The 18,927-nt window shown below is 29.3% G+C and overlaps 2 long non-coding RNA genes across 5 annotated transcripts; one reads left to right on the top strand and one right to left on the bottom strand.

Moving 5' to 3' along the window:
- Nucleotides 1-4,676: 4,676 nt before the first annotated feature.
- Nucleotides 4,677-7,462, top strand: LOC130892157 (uncharacterized). 4 transcript variants are annotated; one of them, XR_009059003.1, is made up of 3 exons: nucleotides 4,677-4,773; nucleotides 5,380-5,715; nucleotides 5,781-7,462. It is a non-coding gene; the product is annotated as an uncharacterized LOC130892157 (long non-coding RNA). The 4 variants fall into 4 exon arrangements; XR_009059002.1 differs by lacking the exon at nucleotides 4,677-4,773 and adding an exon at nucleotides 4,776-4,814; XR_009059000.1 differs by lacking the exon at nucleotides 4,677-4,773 and adding an exon at nucleotides 4,834-5,225.
- LOC130892158 (uncharacterized) lies at nucleotides 7,217-17,333 on the bottom strand. Its single transcript, XR_009059004.1, has 2 exons — nucleotides 16,818-17,333; nucleotides 7,217-9,940 (listed from the first exon to the last, which is right to left on the bottom strand). It is a non-coding gene; the product is annotated as an uncharacterized LOC130892158 (long non-coding RNA).
- Nucleotides 17,334-18,927: the final 1,594 nt, after the last annotated feature.

Raw genomic sequence — 18,927 nt, 5'->3', positions numbered from 1 at the left:
AACATGACTACATTATTACAGCCCATGGATCAAGGCGTTATTGAGACTTTCAAACGGTATTATAGAAAAGAATTGTTACGTTACTTTCAGAAAAAGAAGAGGATGGAGAAGAAAGCCTGATAAGAAATCACAAAAAGATTGATTTAAAAGACGCGTCCTATATGATCGGAGCAGCATGGGACAGTATAAAAGAACAGAACTTGAAAAAAGCGTGGAATAAAGTTTTGGGTATAGGGGAAGATCCTCAAATTGGATATGTAAATGAGAAACACGATGATGTATCTGAAATTATAGATATGCTAAAAAATCTCGATTGCCACGAATGTGGAGAATAGGTTCAAGAATGGATGGATATCGACGATGAAGATCCCGGGTAGCAAATTATGCAGGATAGCGAAATTTTAGACCTCATGACTAATAATGCTGACGCCACCACTAGCACCACATCAACTGCAAGTTCAGATAATGAAGATGAAAACATAGTTAGTGCTTCTGAAGAGTTTACTTGCTTAGATATTGCCTTGCGCTGGTTTGAAACACAGTCCGAGAGCAACCAGTATCAAATATCTGTTCTCAAAAAAGTACGTGATCTAGCCGCTCGTAAGCGGGTAAGTTTGCTTCGGCAGACGAAGATTCAAGATTTTTGTAAGTGTTAATTGTAATTTGTAAAGACTAGTTTTACTATAAATTGTCTGCACATTTTTTTGTTTATTTTAATTTTATTTTATTATTTATTTAAATAATATGGTTTTCATTTACCTGTACGTAAATTTGTATGGCTGAATCAATATACATATATACATACATACATATGTACATTAGTTCGATTATCGGAAAATAACGATTTTCCGAACACCCATGTTCCCCAATTAGTTCGGATAATTGACGCTCTACTGTAGAATATAAAGTTAGCCATGCCAATAACGAGTGGAAAAGTCTCCATTCGTGATTATCGCCCTACCAGAAAAAATACTGCTAAAAAAGAGATAAAGGAACCAGTTCGTCATACCAATAAAAATTCACTTCCCCAAAATCAAGTTGAGGCTATCAAAAGCATGTTCAAGTTGATGCCTGAGGTGAATAGGGCATATTATGTGGCTATATGTTTTTTTTTAAATTTATAATAAAATAGAATTACAAAATTGTATGTTTTTTGACCAAAAACTTACATAAAAAGACTGTATTTTGGAGTTTTTTTTCTTAGAAATGTTAATAATTATAATTAAACTAACTAAGCTGCAATTGTTTCAAATGTAGGCTTGTCCATAACACTGTATCACAAGGCCATTTATTTATTTTGAGTTTTCTCAATACTTCGTTTACTGCACATACCACATACCATACCATGAACTATAAGCTAACAAACTGTCTATATAAAAATCTGTCAAATAATGATTACATCAATGAATAATAGCCTCCTACAAATTTTCTTCCGTTATAATTAGTGCATTTCCATCCAATGATTGTAGTTGACATTCAGAACATCAGAAAGACCTAGAAAATTTAACAACACTGCAGATCATAATAAAAACTATTTTGTAATTCAAATTATTATACTCATCTACTAAATCTATTTTTTTCTAGTTCATAAGCCAATGATCTCTAATTATGTATTTAGAAGAAAAAAATTTATATGGTAATAACATATTCTATTATCTTCACTTTCTACAATTAAATACTAAGTACACACTAAGTATGTTAAACTGTAATAAGCAGCAATAAAAAGCAAAATAAAAGACTTTAGCACATTTAACAAGGGATAGAAGATGTTATTTATCCATATTCGTAGGAGACAGCTGTCTATTTACGTTTCATGTGTTGTCTCTGTCTGTATTGAATGTTTTTTTTTTATTTGACCTATTTTTAATTTCTGTTTCCGTCCGACATCTTATAGACGTACTAGCTTTCGCTACTAGATGTGTTGTTTTACTAAACTTGACCTTGTGTAATTACCAGTGATACTTATTGTTTCTTCAATACCTAATTGAAAAATCTTATAAAGCTTCTGATGTTGTTACAACCAAAAACAAAATGAACATATAATTGTTGTTAAAAATTTTTGAGAATAATATTTAATTTGGAATTTTTGGATCCGTTGACGATATTAATACTGCAGCACAATATGCATATACACCAACACTCACAATTTGAGAATTATAATTGTGAGTGCTTGTGTGGCTCTCTGTCTCCGAGGTTTTCTATGGATGGATAGACAAGAATATATAAAACAACGTGAAGACCTGTATACAATTGCATATTTTTGTCGATTTGGTATTCATAGTAAATTCTTAAAATAGGTTCCAAAAATTTATGAATGTCTGATTCTCAGAAATTGGACAAAATGAATTGAAGCCGAAATCATGATATTAAACATAAATCAAAACCACTGACATAATAAATCAAATAAAAATATAATACTTTATGAAGAATAAGAAAAAAATTACTATACAATAAATAAAATACAAAAATATAAATATAGATGGGAAAATTAAAATATATAAATGACAACAGTACCAACTATAACGTAGCAATTTCTTGTTTGGTTGATATATCTCCCCTTACATTATGGTTTTTGTACTCCTTTTATTTTACATTCCACACCCAACTTTTCCGTATTTTCTCAATTAAACTTAAGAGTGCGTTACCTGGACCAGTTTGACATTTTTAATAAAATTAATACGAAGAGTTAACAGAAACAGTAGTAACAAAAGTTAAAAGAAACAGTAGCAACTTAGCACATATAACCATCTGTTCGGTGTAAACAATAACAAATCACACAGAACACGCGCGAGTATCAGTATCAAGTCAAAGGTAAATTGACCATATACACAATGGATGAGCGACTTGTATCAGATCTCAGTTTTTAATGCACTTGTATTGGCAAATGTATCTGGAATTATCAAATTTGTACACGCATACAAGTTCTGATACATGTACCCTGATGTAAATGTAGCTCAACTCAGAAACTTTTCAAATGGAGACTACAACTTAACAATAGGAAAATCACATATACTTAAGAGGCAAAAGAATTGCTAAATGTTCGTTTTGTTACTGCTGATATAATTAAGAACGTATCAAATGCAAAGCTCAATTTTTACATTATGATGAGTTTGACAATTATGTGTAACAAATAGACTTACCAAAAAAAATTCAATACAAAACATTTTGACAAGTTCATTACTTCTTGGGGGGTTAATTAGTTTGCACAATGTGATTTTATATTTGAAGAAGGGGATAAAGTATTTTTCTTCTCTTTCTGAAGCTTTCTAGGCTCATCTGACACTTATAATGAAGAAAGACATGTTCCACTTTTTCAATTGTCAATTGACTGCCTAAAAAAATTATATTTTACTCAGAACCATTATGAAGCAGGGCATGGCAAATGAGCTCCTGATGGAATAGGATTGACATGGAAATGAACATCCTACAAAATAGTAGCACCAAAAACAAACATTCCTATTAAAAATAATAATAATCTTGATTTTTGTGATGAAACGTCTTAATTTTAAGTTCCTTCAGATAGAAAAAAATCAGGTTAAAAATTGAGGTTTCAACTTACTTCAACAAAATATAACTTTGACAATCAAAATTAGAATATACATAATTGCCTAATTATATTTAATCAACAGATCACCTACATCATGAATATCAAAATAAAAATAAAGCCAAAAAAGAAATTTGTATTAAAAAAATAATAATAATTCTTCCTTAGTTACATTTCAAAAATATATAGCAACCATCAATAATTAATTTTTGAATTGAAATTTAAAAAATAGAACTATAAATTTTACTCAAATCTTTTTTATTATTGACAGCTTTCTAGTTCCTTTGTATGTGAACCATTTCTAAAAATTCTCTTTTTCATTTATTTAATTCAATTTCAAAAGTTTTTGAATCTTAATAATTGAATTTTCAATATCTCATGTTTTTTAATGCAGCTCGCTCTGAATTTCATCAAAATACTCTTAACAAGGACACTCATTACGAAAAAAATCTTAAAGATTATAAAATAAGTTACACTCGCCATTTATAAAAGACTAGTTGAATGAAGAATCACTTAATCTTAATTTAATTTCTACTTCTCTCATAATTCAAACTCACCCAAAGAAAATAGAATCACCAAATTAGACTATACATTATTATTTAGACATATAAAAGCAATAACTTGTCTAAATTAGACTATACCCTCTTGTCAATACAACTGAAATCAATGTTGTCACAAATTAGACACCTACTGTAATTAGGTACATACAAAAACAGTAAAAATATAATTTTTGTATGTCACATCAACCTCTTAATTATTTTATTTGAAATCGTAATTAAAAAATATAGATACTTGGAGATAAAATCACAAAAAACTTAAATGTTTTATAATATATTAAATTTGAGAAAAACAATTAGTACATTTGTTAAACCTGTGGTCGACAAAACAAAATGGATATTGATTGTTTCGTTCGAAAAACTTACCATTAATATTGCATTCAATTACAATGAAATCCAACAAGACGATAATTACAATGGTCACATTCAGCGGACGATAACTTTGTGCAAGTATTGTACAACAGTACAACTCTAACGGAATCAAGCGGTGACATATATGCTTCAAACTCAACACGTTGTGGACCGAACGCCACGTTTTGGAGCGCTTTTAATTTGTGCTAGGTAGCGGAAGTGAAATTTATTAAGACTGTGTTCTGTGATCAAATGTCAAGTTGTAATGACTTGTCTATGGTTGTAACCTTTCATAGAAAAAAATTGATATGTAGGATAGAGGTATTGTATAAAGAATCCTATTCTTTTATACAATGATAGAAGTAAGTAGAACCATGCTGTGTGGTGGATTAGTTGAAAAAATGTTCAGCTGTAAACAATAAATTATAATACGGGAATTCATCAAAAAAGTATTAGTATTGCTAGTGGAAATAATATAAACAGAATGAAATGTGCTGAGTTAAAAAATTTTTTATTTCTTTTAATTGCTGTAGTTGAGAAATATGCAGTATTTAAAAACTCAATTATATTTGTAGTCAGCTGTAATTTAGTGAATAATAACATATGAAACTCCTGCGATAACAATAATAGTGATTTGTTTTTTTATTAAATTTTGTTGCAACATTTTTGTTATTTTAATGATTTTATTGTTGTTAATACTACAAGAAAAAATTTAGAAGCAATGGGAAAACTTTGTTCCGTGAAAAGTTGTCCAAGTGGGCGAAAATTAAAAAGTAAAGAAATTGATATATCTTAACATCTATCTTTTTTTTCGACTAACAGAATGTGTAATCAATTTTTATTAACTATTTAAAGGTACTTAAGTTAATATATAAGAATTTTGTATTTTTTATAATAATTATCAAAAAATTATGATTTTTCCGACAGGCTAGAAAACACTATGAAATAAAGCTCTACCAACAAGAACATCAAGATCAATATGAGCAACAAGAATTGTTACTTGATTAGGGAGTTCCTTCTAAGTTAATTCATGTCATTCAACAAACTGAACACAATTTAGATTTACCACAGTTGAATCAAGAAACTCCCGATGATATACAGAATATAATGAATGAAAATATAAAATCACACTGCTGCGGTAAGGCTGTAGTGAGGATGTATTTTGATAGACCAAAAGGACTGGAATTTGTGCAGATGAATCCATCAAATATGCAAATTTCAGACTGTCTATGAGTTAACAAGGATTTATCTATTACTCTAAATGTATGGAAATCTAAATGAATCATTCATTGTTTTAAGAATAATAATTAATTGCCAGAATATTTTAGGTAATTTTTTCTACCAATGCAGAGCTGAATATAAATGAAAACATTAGTTTTTCCAACAGTATCACTAACTACTTAAAAACAGTGGAAAGATGGCTAATATGCGATGGAACACAAATTGACAGTCACAAGTATGATGTTTTTTTGTAGTAATAAATGAATTAAGGGCTAGGACAAGTAAGATTACATATATTTTTTTTAATAATTAAATTAAATTTTAGGTTTTCAAAACTTAGTAAGTGTGTACTTTTTGTTGATGATTTCTATAAGAGAAATCAAGCAAATCCAAGGTGTATATCATTTAGAACTTTGTGTTATTTTTAGAACTATAATTCAAATTCAACTGCACTAGAAAGTACAATTGTTTAAAAAAGATGTACTTCTAATCTACAAAAATGATGTAAACATCTAACAAGAATAGTAAGTTAATATAATAGTTGTTCTGTATTTACAATTGAGTTATATACTCAATAAGATGAGACAATTCTTTTTTACTGTACGCTAATGAATTTTACAATTTATAATTAGTACAGTGTGTTTTGACATCTGTAAGCAAAACTTCAACAAATGTTCAAACCCTAAATCAAATATCTCACGAACTTAAAAAAGAAAATCTTATTAAAGTTGGGTGCTTACAGCATGAAAGACTTAACTCTTAAAGTTATCGATCTTTATAATGTAATGAGGGCTCATTTACTCACAAAATAAACGCTATGACGCAGCTAAAACAAAAACAAACTAAAAAAGCGCCAAATTAATTTCTTAAATGTACTTTTATTTATTAAAAAAAATTATATAGAGATATATCTAATTAAAATATAAATAAAAATTTATATTTTAATATATTGTAATGTTAATAATAAAGATTTATTAAATCCTGTTGGACCCGTTTTGTTGACTTCTACATTTAAATAATAATTATGAAACCTCTATAACCTTTTTTCGGCACGGGGTTGCCTAAATGATTAATAATTTGTTAGTTACAATTTTAATTATGTTTTTTTAATTTCAGTAATTCTTTAATACTATTTTCTATTAGCTATTTACAAATAATTGAGGTACTTGAAAACACCGAATAATATTGTTCCATACTTATGTTTGTCTGTATGTTATATTAATTAAAAAAAATGCGCCGTAACAAAGCGGAAATTTTTCTTTCCTTTTTTAAGTTCAGTGTCCTACTCTAATAGTTTATAGGGCTCTTTTTAAAATTCTTCCACATGCTACTATAGCGCTACCTTAATTTGTCCCCTTTCAACATACACTATAAGATGGTCCTCCTTATTTCTACTGTCCATAGTTAATGAATATAAGATAAATGAATTGAGATTCCATGAATTACTTTTTATAATTTCGTTTTGAATTATAATGACATTTTTTATATACATAAAGGGTGGTCCAACTAAAAAGCACGATATTAATTGTAAATAAAACAAAAATTTCTCAGATAATTAATTATCTTAATATTTTTTATAATGATGGAAGGATCTATGACAATTATGTGTGAAACAAAATATTGCCTAAATGCTCGCCACGGCTTTGGTGGTATAACTCTGTCCGATGGTTCATATTTTCAATGACTCTGAGACATAATTGAGGTTCAATATCGTGAATGTATCGAATTATCTCATCCTTTAGCTCTTGAATTGTTCTTGGCTTATTGACGTACACTTTTTCTTTCAAATTAACATCGCCACAACGTGAGATAACGCGATCATTGAATTTCTCGAGCAAAAGAGCGAAATTCGTTTATTAAGCGTGAATTTTTTTTTATAACTACTATTGACTATATTATTAACAAATAAAATGGTCAGTCAACCATTCCGTAGAACACCCGTCAGTCAGTGAATAAGAAATTAAATTTTTTCGTTCTCTATGGATATTACACGCGGTAGCTCGTCTTTTATTTATAATTAAGTTAAAATAAAATAACACCATCATAATCATTTAAAGTACGACATTTATTTGCCGATGCAGCTAGCCGATTAACAGGAGTATTGCATTTTACGAACTCTATATCAACTCAGCAGCGCTGGTGTAAAAGTCATAGCATAAGATCCACCATAATATCTCATGTTTTGCAAACAGCTGGCTTAAGATTAAATCAAGATGTCATAGCTGATTTAGATGTGAACCAAATACAGAAGAGTTTATCGCAGCTGACAAATTTGATTTTGATATTGTGAATCAAAATTTGAATCCGTTGATCGCAATATCGATACGGCAAAAATTTTAACTAATAAAGACAAAATATTTGTAGAATCATTAAAAAAAAGAAAAGTAAATGTAAATGGAAAAATGCTCTGCGAGGAAATTGTGTTAATGGCGATTATAATATCTCTGGACCGGAACAAATACGCACCACAGATTTTTCAAAAGAAATGCGTGGTTCGAAATTTAGAATAGCATTCATTAAATTTATCATTAATCACTGGGATATTGATGAATTACTACCATATTTTGGCGTTAAAACCGTCAAATTAAACTTTGATGATTGCTACGAATACGCTGTTTTAAATGGAAAAATACGTAAAAATATTAATGAAAATTTAACCTGTGAAGCACATGAGGAGGCTGATACGAAAATAATTTTCCATGTTTGTGAAATCGTACAAGATGTAAACATTTCAATTAGGTGCTCGCACACAGACATTCTCATTATTTTGTTAGGAAACATGGTAAATTTATCAAGTTCATCGACAATATGGATATAAGTTGGGACCGGAAATCATCAAAGGATGATCAATGTCAGTAAAATTTATGAAAAATTGGGAAATTCTGTTTGCAACGTTCTTCCAGGATTACACGTTTCGACTGGATGTGATTTTAACCCGGCTTTTTACAAGAAAGGTAAAAAAAGCCTCTGCAGTTAATGAAGCAAAGCAAAGATTTCCAAAAAACATTCGCTGACCTTGGACTTGCAGATGAAAGCAACCAAAATAATATGTTTAATAAGGTTCAGGAATTTGTTTGCCATTTATACGGCTTGAAAAAAATAAAATCAATGGACGAGGCAATTCGTTTTATTTTCCAAGATAAATGTTTTCGCACCGCAAATGATTCGTTTAAAATTAAATTAAGAATATAGATGGGTCGAGTATGCAGCAGTTCTTAAGAGCAAGCTTTATTGCAAATATTTAGCGTAACCGTCAAATTCCAACGGAGCCATCTCCTACTAACTATGGCTGGAAATTAGTTGATGAAAAATATGAGTTTGATTGGTTCAAAGTAGAAAAATTACCAGAACTTGTACAGGATGTTATTATTCAACATTCACAAGAAAATACAGGTATGAAAATATCTTTATCTGAATTAAACAATCACGAAAATAAGTTTTTATGATGAATTTATTTATTTTTTAGATTGCCAGTCTGAAACATCTGAGCTTGACGTGTCAGATCACGATAGTGAGATTAATGATATGGAAGATTCAGATGATGAATTATATGATGATAATTTATAGCTTTGTACAATTTTCAATTCTTCATGAAATAAATATATGAGTTACAAATGTTTAAAAATCAATGAGTTCTTACCTATTTATATACCTGCGTTCATCAAGTTCACTGTTGTATTGGAACGAATTTTATTTATCAGATTATAATTGATTATGATGGTGTTATTTTATTTTAACTTAATTATAAATAAAAGACGAGCTGCCGCGTGTAATATCCGTAGAGAACGAAAAAATTTAATTTCTCATTCACTGACTGATGGATGTTGCTCTACGGAATGGTTGACTGACCATTTTATTTGGTAGTAATATAGTCCATAGTAGTTATAAAAAAAATTTCACGGTTAATAAACGAATTGCAGCCTCATAAATTTCGCTACGTACATTACAGCTGATTGACCAGCTGTGTCCCCGTAGGACGTTGACTGACTATCATAATTTTTATTCACATAACAGCCTTAAGAAATTGATTTTATTATTTCAGTGGTCACGACATGTTTGACCACGCACCTGAGGCATTGTATTGTATATTATGATTATAATCACCTGATAAAAAACCAGGCTCAATCAATTCAGATCTGACTTTCCGACTATGACCAAAAAAATCACGAAATGCATTTTGATTTGAACGCCCATTTTCGTAAAAGGCTTCAACAATCTTAACGCGCTGCTCAATTGTGTACCTCTCCATGGTTGAATTTGTCAAACACTGAAACAAAGAAATGTTAAATTAAGTTGGGCAAAAAACTTGACGTTAAAATGCGACTCACAATTAACATCGTGCATTATAGTTGGACCACCTTTTACAAGGTGAGTGAAGAATATACCTCATAATTATTTGAAAAGGAAATAGACAATATACCTCCACATTTACCACTTAATGTAACACTTATTAAGGTCAATAAAAGCAACTAAAATACATGTAAAGTCTGAATCAAATAAGAAAGTCTCAGGCACGTCATACCTGACAAAAAGCGTGAGATTACTCTCATCCATTAACTGCATTTTTACTACATTGGCGTGCTTACAAGTTGCCCGCATTCTTATTTTGTAGAACTTGTTTTGCTAAATGAAGTGGCAACGTGTGCGGTTTTTTCATGGTTTAAATTAGAAGTTTAACAGAAGCGGTCTCGTTTACATGTATACTTTATTATTGGCAGTCTTTTTCCGATGTTGCCCGATATATATATATATATATATATATATATATATATATATATATATACAGGGTGAGTCGGGAGAAGCGCACCAAACTCTAGGAGTGTATTATACACGTGAAAATAATGTGAAAAAACTCATATGTTCTTATCCGATTTTCATTCGTTTTCAAATTATAGAGTGATTAAAAATGTTCATCTAGCTTTCCACTTATATCTGAATTTTTACATTATCAAAGTATGCCATGTTCGAGGCTCATAGGCATTTGATAATTCTGACGTTTTGATGAACTGTCAGTGTACAATAAACAGTAACTGAACGTTTAATTTCGAATTTATGTGATTGTTAGTGTTGCAAAACGCCAGATACTTATTCAAATTTATAATATGCAAATATATTGTTTGTTTATGGTTTCTGTAATGGAAATGCTACAGCTGCTGCTGAAGAATATCGTCAACGTTTTCCACACCAAAGACATCCTGATAAAAACGTATTTATCACAGTTTTCAACTACTAGCTCACGGAAAATTTGCCACTCAAATGGTAATTCCACAAAAAAGGGTGATAAACACACTCCGCGAACAAGGCTTATATCCTTATCACGTACAAAGAGTACAGCATCTTCAACCAGAGGATTATGCTAACCGTACAATTACCCGTGATGGCATTCATAATATTCGTAATTATCATGTATGGTCGGATGAAAATCCCACGCAACAATCGAAAGCAATTTTCAACATCGGTTTTCTGTAAACGTGTGGTGTGGTATGGTTGACAGTTATTTAATTGAACCTTTTATTTTGGAGAATCGTCTTACAACTACCTAAATTTTTCACAAAATTACAAGGCCTCCTGTAAATATAAGAATGCAGATGTACTATCAGCACGATGAAACTCCTGCACATTTGGACGAACATTTTCCAGGGCATTGGATTGGTCGTGGAGGCCCCATTAATTGCAAGATCTCCAGACCTCACACCACCAGATTTCTGTTTATGGGGCTGGATGAGAAATGAAGTCTACAAAATAAAAGTGCACACCCGGGATGCACTAATTAGACGAATTGAGAATATTGCAGCTCATATTAAAGAAGAGAGAAATGAATCAATTGGGACAGCTACAAACGCTCTTCGTAGTCGAAGCAGAAAATATTTAGAAGTCAATGGCGGTATATTTGAACATTTATTGAGAGAACCCCCCAATAAACATTTTCTGTAACTTATAGTGATTCCTAGTTATATAAAGACTATATAAAGGTAATGGAATTATATAAAAAGGTTACGAAGTTTTGTAAGATCACCTCTTAGTAACACAGTTATATTACGGTTTTATAAAATTTCTGTAACTTGTGGGTATATAAAGAAGAGGTATAACTGTTTCCATCACCATTCAATAAAACATGTAGTAACTGTTACCAATGTGTTTATAACAAATTTATATAAGGTTTTCCGTTACCTAAATTATATAACTATATAAGCTCTGAGTTATATAATAGTGTTTCTAAACACAATTAAAAAAATTGGGGATTATTAGTGTTTGTATATCCTATTAAAAAACTTTTGGTGGCCAAGTTAGGGACAACCATTTCTTTTATATACATCGGTTACCTTAAGTAAAATCAATTGCCCTTATATATCTATCTTATTACAGATGACGATTGACAAAATGGTTGCCGGTGTCGATTGTCGAATAAGAATATATTATTAAGATACAAACTTAATACTAACAGTACTAACACCAGTTGTTTGTGAGCAATGAGCAGCAGCAGTGTAATAAACATTAATTTATTATTGTAAAATATCGCTATGTTACGAAATTGGAAAAAAATAAAGCACAGCTCTGCGTTTCGGCGGAAAGTGACAAAAAATTTTAAACGAATCGTAGATTGTGTACCGGTTACTGCTACTGCTAGACAGATAAATAATGAATTTTTTCCGCCACCAGATATTCCTCAAATTACAGAACAAAATGATAGCAGTCCAACGCCAACGACGGCAGAAAATGATCTTACTACTACTACATTTAGGCTGCTCCTCAACTATTACTTTCAGATCATCATTATTTTCATTTCTTTGCTGTGTTTGTTGACCAAAAACTGCCTCTGTGGCCTTCTGTAAAAATATTGGTATATATTAAGCCCTAAGTGTAGGTAAATTGTTTTAGTAAACATCTAAGAAACTTAAATATTTGGTAGGTTTAGAGATCCGCACATGCAATTAACCACTTTTAAATAGGTAATAGAGTAAAGCTCTGATGTACACCCTTTTACATCTTCATTTTTAACACCGAAAAGCACTGATTGTTTTTAGTATGCAGTGGGATCAGGTTTGGATAAAAGCCAGCATAATACATAAGACATTTGAATGTCTTTTTAAATATTTAAAACTTATACTTAATACTCTTAATAGCAAACGTTTTATTTTTAGTTAAAATAAGGTTATGTTTTATATCAAACATGTGTTAAACCATTGTCAAACTTGAAATGTTCTTTAAAACTCAGCTGCTCACACGTCAGTTGCCTAACTTTACGTATATAACAACACTTCCAGTAACGTATGTTACTTTTAATTATATACGAGATCCTTGGAGGCTTTAAGTTTTATTTTAACACTACTATATAACCCACAAAGTTATATATTACTATCGGTTATATAAAATCACAACAAGTGATTTTTAGGTTTCCATTATTTGTAAAATTACTATACAATGATTTCGCCATGATTGTTTACTCAAATGAAAAGGGACAATTTATTATGCCTTCAAAAAACGAAAATTAAACTTATATATAAATATAAATATAAAATTAAACATGGAATCCAAAATTAATATCACCCTGTTAAATAGTGGTTATACGAATATCTTTGGCCACATTATTTAGCGTCTATGTTAAAAATTGGGTTTCTTAATCTTAATAGTAATAGTTGAGGAGCAGCCTAAATGTAGTAGTAGTAAGATCATTTTCTGCCGTCGTTGGCGTTGGACTGCTATCATTTTGTTCTGTAATTTGAGGAATATCTGGTGGCGGAAAAAATTCATTATTTATCTGTCTAGCAGTAGCAGTAACCGGTACACAATCTACGATTCGTTTAAAATTTTTTGTCACTTTCCGCCGAAACGCAGAGCTGTGCTTTATTTTTTTCCAATTTCGTAACATAGCGATATTTTACAATAATAAATTAATGTTTATTACACTGCTGCTGCTCATTGCTCACAAACAACTGGTGTTAGTACTGTTAGTATTAACTTTGTATCTTAATAATATATTCTTATTCGACAATCGACGCCGGCAACCATTTTTCAATCGTCATCTGTAATAAGTTTATATATATAAGAGCAATTGATTTTACTTAAGGTAACCGATGTATATAAAAGAAATGGTTGTCCCTAACTTGGTTACCAAAAGTTTTTTAATAGGATATACAAATACTAATAATCCCCAATTTTTTTAATTGTGTTTAGAAACACTATTACCTTTATATAGTCTTTATATAACTAGGAATCACCATAAGTTACAGAAATTGTTTATTGGGAAGTTTTTATCTGATATGTTTATTTGTTAATATGCTATAACTTGAAAAGAAATGAAAATCACGTGTATAATACACTCCTAGAGTTTGGTGCGCTTCGCCCTACTCACCCTGTATATATATATATATATATATATATATATATATATATATATATATATATATATATATATATATATTTTATACCGACATGAATGAAATAATGTTGCCTACCGTAACGTTGAACTTACGTATGGAACTGAAACCAAACAGAATCTGAAGAATTTCGAAAATATCCTCCACAAAATTGCAATTTTTCTGCTCAGATGCAAAAAAGATAAGTTGATACCTACATTTCTAAATTTAAAATTATTCCATATAAAATTTACAAATTGTCGCATGCAGCATGAATATCAAAATCACGTTTATCTAGATTCATTTTCCAAGTCATACAACTATCTATAACCGAATCAACTACTATAATAAGAAAATTAGAAAATGATTTAAAATACATAACAGATAAAATAAACGAAGTAATTCCAATTAATATTTTCCAAAAATTTAAGAAAAATGTCGAGAAAGAACTGAATCACTTTCCAATAAAGGCAAAGAAAAAACTATTGAGAGAGTTGATAAGCTAATATCAAAACAGCAACCTATTGTTGAAAATACGAATGAAATAAAATCAAAATGGATCGAGAATTCAACTGATACTTTCATACCAGATGAAGTGAAAGAAGTTTTACTTTTAAGTCCCAATTTTGCACAAAATATTTCTAATGACAAATATCTTATAATAATCTAAATAACGAAATTCAAAATAAAATAAGATCTGATACTTGTTATATTATCACGAATTTCAAAAATAAATTGAAAAACAAAAAACAATATCAAACATCAAAATATAACTAAAACCAAAGAATTCATAAATGAAAATAGAAATCTCAAAATTTTTAAAGCAGATAAATCTAATAAAACTGTTATTACGAAAACAGAAGATTATAATACAAAAATGATGAAATATTGAACGATAAGACAAGTTACAAAAAAATTAATCAAGACCCTACGAATTCTTATCAAAAACAAATTAATGATCTAATTCAATCTTGGGAAGAACAACTTTTATTTTGCCATGAGATGCAAAAAGAATTGGTAATTCACAAAGCCTCACCCTCTAAAATATATGGTTTACCAAAGCTGCCACAAGCCTGACATTCCCTTCGACCGACTGTTTCAAGTATTTAAACTCCTCTTACCCCAATATCTAATTATTTGAAAAAATTCTATACCAGAATAAATACTATAACAAAAACACATGAGTTGTCGAAGAAAAAATCAAGAGTATTAAAATTCGCAATGAATATGTATTTCGTTAGATGTGATTTCTTTATATACAAATATTCCTATTACCATTGTGAAAAATATATTAATGAAAAAATGGGACACTTACAACATATTTCAAATATGAAAATGAAATATACAAACAAATTAATGGTTATGCTATGGGAGCTTCCATTTCAAGTGTTATAGCACAATTGGTAATGGAAGATCTTGAGGAACTGTCCTAAGCAAACTTGATATAAATATTCCATTCTTTTTCCGATATGTAGATGATTGCATTACTGCCGTACCAAAGATTCAAATTGAAAACATAAGTAAAAAATTTAATTTTTATCATGAAAAACTTCCAATTCACAATCGAGGTTGAGCAAAATAATAGAATCAATTTTCTTGATGTCACATTATATAAAATTAACTACAACATAAGAACAGAATGGTATACGAAACCAACTTGGTCCTCAAGATATTTAAACTTCAATTCGTGTCATCCTATGTCACAAAAAAGATTAGTGCTAGTAAGTTTGGCTGATAGATAGATCTATCCAACTATCAGATCCTGAATTTAGATGCTTAGCTATTAAAAAAGCATTGCATTGAAAGAAAATGATTATCCGAAAAAAATGATAAATAAAATCAAGAACATTTAGATGTATTAATATATTATACATATATATATATATATATATATATATATATATATATATATATATATATATATATATATATTGAAATGATCAGAAATCTAAAAGCAAGTAGGTACATAATGAAAATTTATAATTTATTGAGATTAGTTTTACTAAAGATAATAATTAAACTAAAGGCAGAAAATCGATAAAAAAATAAAAGAAATTGAATTGATATTTGCAAGTTAATTAATTATAGTTATTTTATATATAAGGAATTATTTATTAAAAATGATATATTCTAAAAGGATTGCATATGTACAAATCATAATTTGTATCATAGAATAATGTTATTAATTATAAATTAATATAAAACTTAGTGGAAGATTGATTTTTTTAAAAAAAATATATGAAACTGTTGCCAAAATGACCCATAATAGTGAAAATTCATAAACTATTAATGAAATAAAAGTTTATTTAAAAACATAAATATAAGAACTGACAAGTGTTTGAAAAGTGAAGGACATTGTGAGGAGACAAGAAAAAAAATCTAGTCAGTCATATTAGATGGTTGCTATTGAAAAAAAAAAGGAGCATCAGTGATTTTGAAGAGTATCAGCAGAAAAGAGAATGGGGAGTGCAAAGTTATAAGAAATAGAAGTTAAAATTGAATCAAAATACAAAATAATTGCGAATTATTAAAGATGAATGGAAGATAAATATCTGGACTAAAGAAAATCCAATGATTTGAAGATTTGTTACTAATCCAATGAGTTGAAGTTTTGTTACTGACAATTCACAGAAGTAAATGCAAGATCTGATATTACAAGATATTATCATCTCAGTTCAGTTCCTTCACATATTATTGGCCAATAATAATAATATTATTAATATTATTATTATTAATATATTAATATTACTAATATTATTAATAATAAGGAATATTACCTATACTTACGTTGATAATGGATAAAATTCCTTATTTGTGAGGTTAAGATTCCTTTTCCGTAGAAATAATATGAATTGTATAGTATAATTAAATTTTGTTCAATGTATCATATGTAATCCTTTCACAGAAATAGAACTTCTTGATTATATCATATAAAATTGACATAATTTTCTAGTATTTTCCTTATATTGTACATCTAAATAATAGAATATTCATCTGAGTCGATTTATAACAGATAACTGTGTAGAATTATCAAATTAGAGGAACGGCTAACTTCAGGTTAGACTCATAGGCGTATTCAACTACATTTTATTAAACTTTATTTGAATTAAAAATAATACAATTAACTTTTAACATAAAACTTTTATTGATTTGTTAAAAGGAAAAACATCCATAAGTTATTTATTTATGCCAGAACTCAAAGAGAGAATGAGTTTCATGCCCGGCAAATAACGTGCTAGCGACAACAATAGAAAAATAAAAACAATAATAGAGGTAGAAAGAAATAAATAATTACAAATTGGCGCCGGGGCTCACATAAAAGAAAAACGTGGGGCTCACATAAAAGAAAAACGTGGGGCTCACATAAAACGAAAAACGTGGGGCTCGACATAAAACGAAAAACGTGGGGCTCACATAAAACGAAAAACGTGGGGCTCACATAAAACGAAAAACGTGGGCTCTTAAATAATAATAACACATCACTAAAAATAAAAATAAACAAAGAAATCATGGAAAGGAAAATGAACTTAAGAAATGGAAAACAGGTAGGTACAGAAGAAAGATCAGAAGAGGAAAAGGAAGAACGAAGGCATAGAAGTGGTGATTTTGAGGTGCAGTATTTAGAACAAGGAAGAGAACAATCAGATGGAAATGTGACAGGGGATGAATTGGAAGAACAGGAGGATAGGAGACAACAAAGAAACAATAATGATCAATTAATGGAATTTTTGATTAGTATGAGGGGAGAAATTAAACAAGATATGAATAATATGAGGGGAGATTTTAATGAAAAGATGGATAATATTAATGGAAATATGAATAGATTGGAGAGGAAAATTGAAGAGGTTAAAATTGAAGGTTTGAAGGAAATTAAGAAACTTAGACAAGAAAATGAAGATTTTAAAAAAAGAATTGATAAGGTGCAAGAAAATATGGAACATCAAAATAAGAATCTAAGAATGGAGATCCAAGAAAATGGGATCAAAATCAGAGAAGAAATTAAAAAAAAAGGTAGTGGAAGAGGTTCCAGCATTAGGAAAATGCATAGAAGAAAATTTACCAGAAACAATACTAATGGAAGTTACAAGACAAAATGAAGAAGTAATGCAGGAATATCAAGAAAATTTCAATAAAAAAATTAAAGACTTAGATGTTAGAGTAGAAGAAAAAACAGGGACATGCGCTAAAAGAAATGAGACTATAGGCAAGCAATTTAATAGGGAATTGGAGGAGATAAATAAGAAATTGCGGGAAACTGTGGAAGATATAGAAGATAAAATAAGACGAAATGGAGGAGGTATAATGTGTACAGGAAATGTGGAAATACCTTTACTTACGTTGATAATGGATAAAATTCCTTATTTGTGAGGTTAAGATTCCTTTTTCCGTAGAAATAATATGAATTGTATAGTATAATTAAATTTTGTTCAATGTATCATATGTAATCCTTTCACAGAAATAGAACTTCTTGATTATATCATATAAAATTGACATAATTTTCTAGTATTTTCCTTATATTGTACATCTAAATAAGAGAATATTCATCTGAGTCGATTTATAACAGATAACTGTGTAGAATTATCAAATTAGAGGAACGGCTAACTTCAGGTTAGACTCATAGGCGTATTCAACTACATTTTATTAAACTTTATTTGAATTCAAAATAATACAATTAACTTTTAACATAAAACTTTTATTGATTTGTTAAAAGGAAAAACATCCATAAGTTATTTATTTATGCCAGAACTCAAAGAGAGAATGAGTTTCATGCCCGGCAAATAACGTGCTAGCGACAACAATAGAAAAATAAAAACAATAATAGAAGTAGAAATAAATAATATAATTACAATATATATATATATATATATATATATATATATATATATATATATATATA

The sequence above is a fragment of the Diorhabda carinulata genome, chromosome 4 (assembly GCF_026250575.1).
Source record: "Diorhabda carinulata isolate Delta chromosome 4, icDioCari1.1, whole genome shotgun sequence".
In the NCBI taxonomy this organism is placed as follows: Eukaryota; Metazoa; Arthropoda; class Insecta; order Coleoptera; family Chrysomelidae; genus Diorhabda; species Diorhabda carinulata.
Note: the sequence above shows the minus strand (reverse complement) of the source record. Positions and strands in the feature narration are given on the sequence as shown.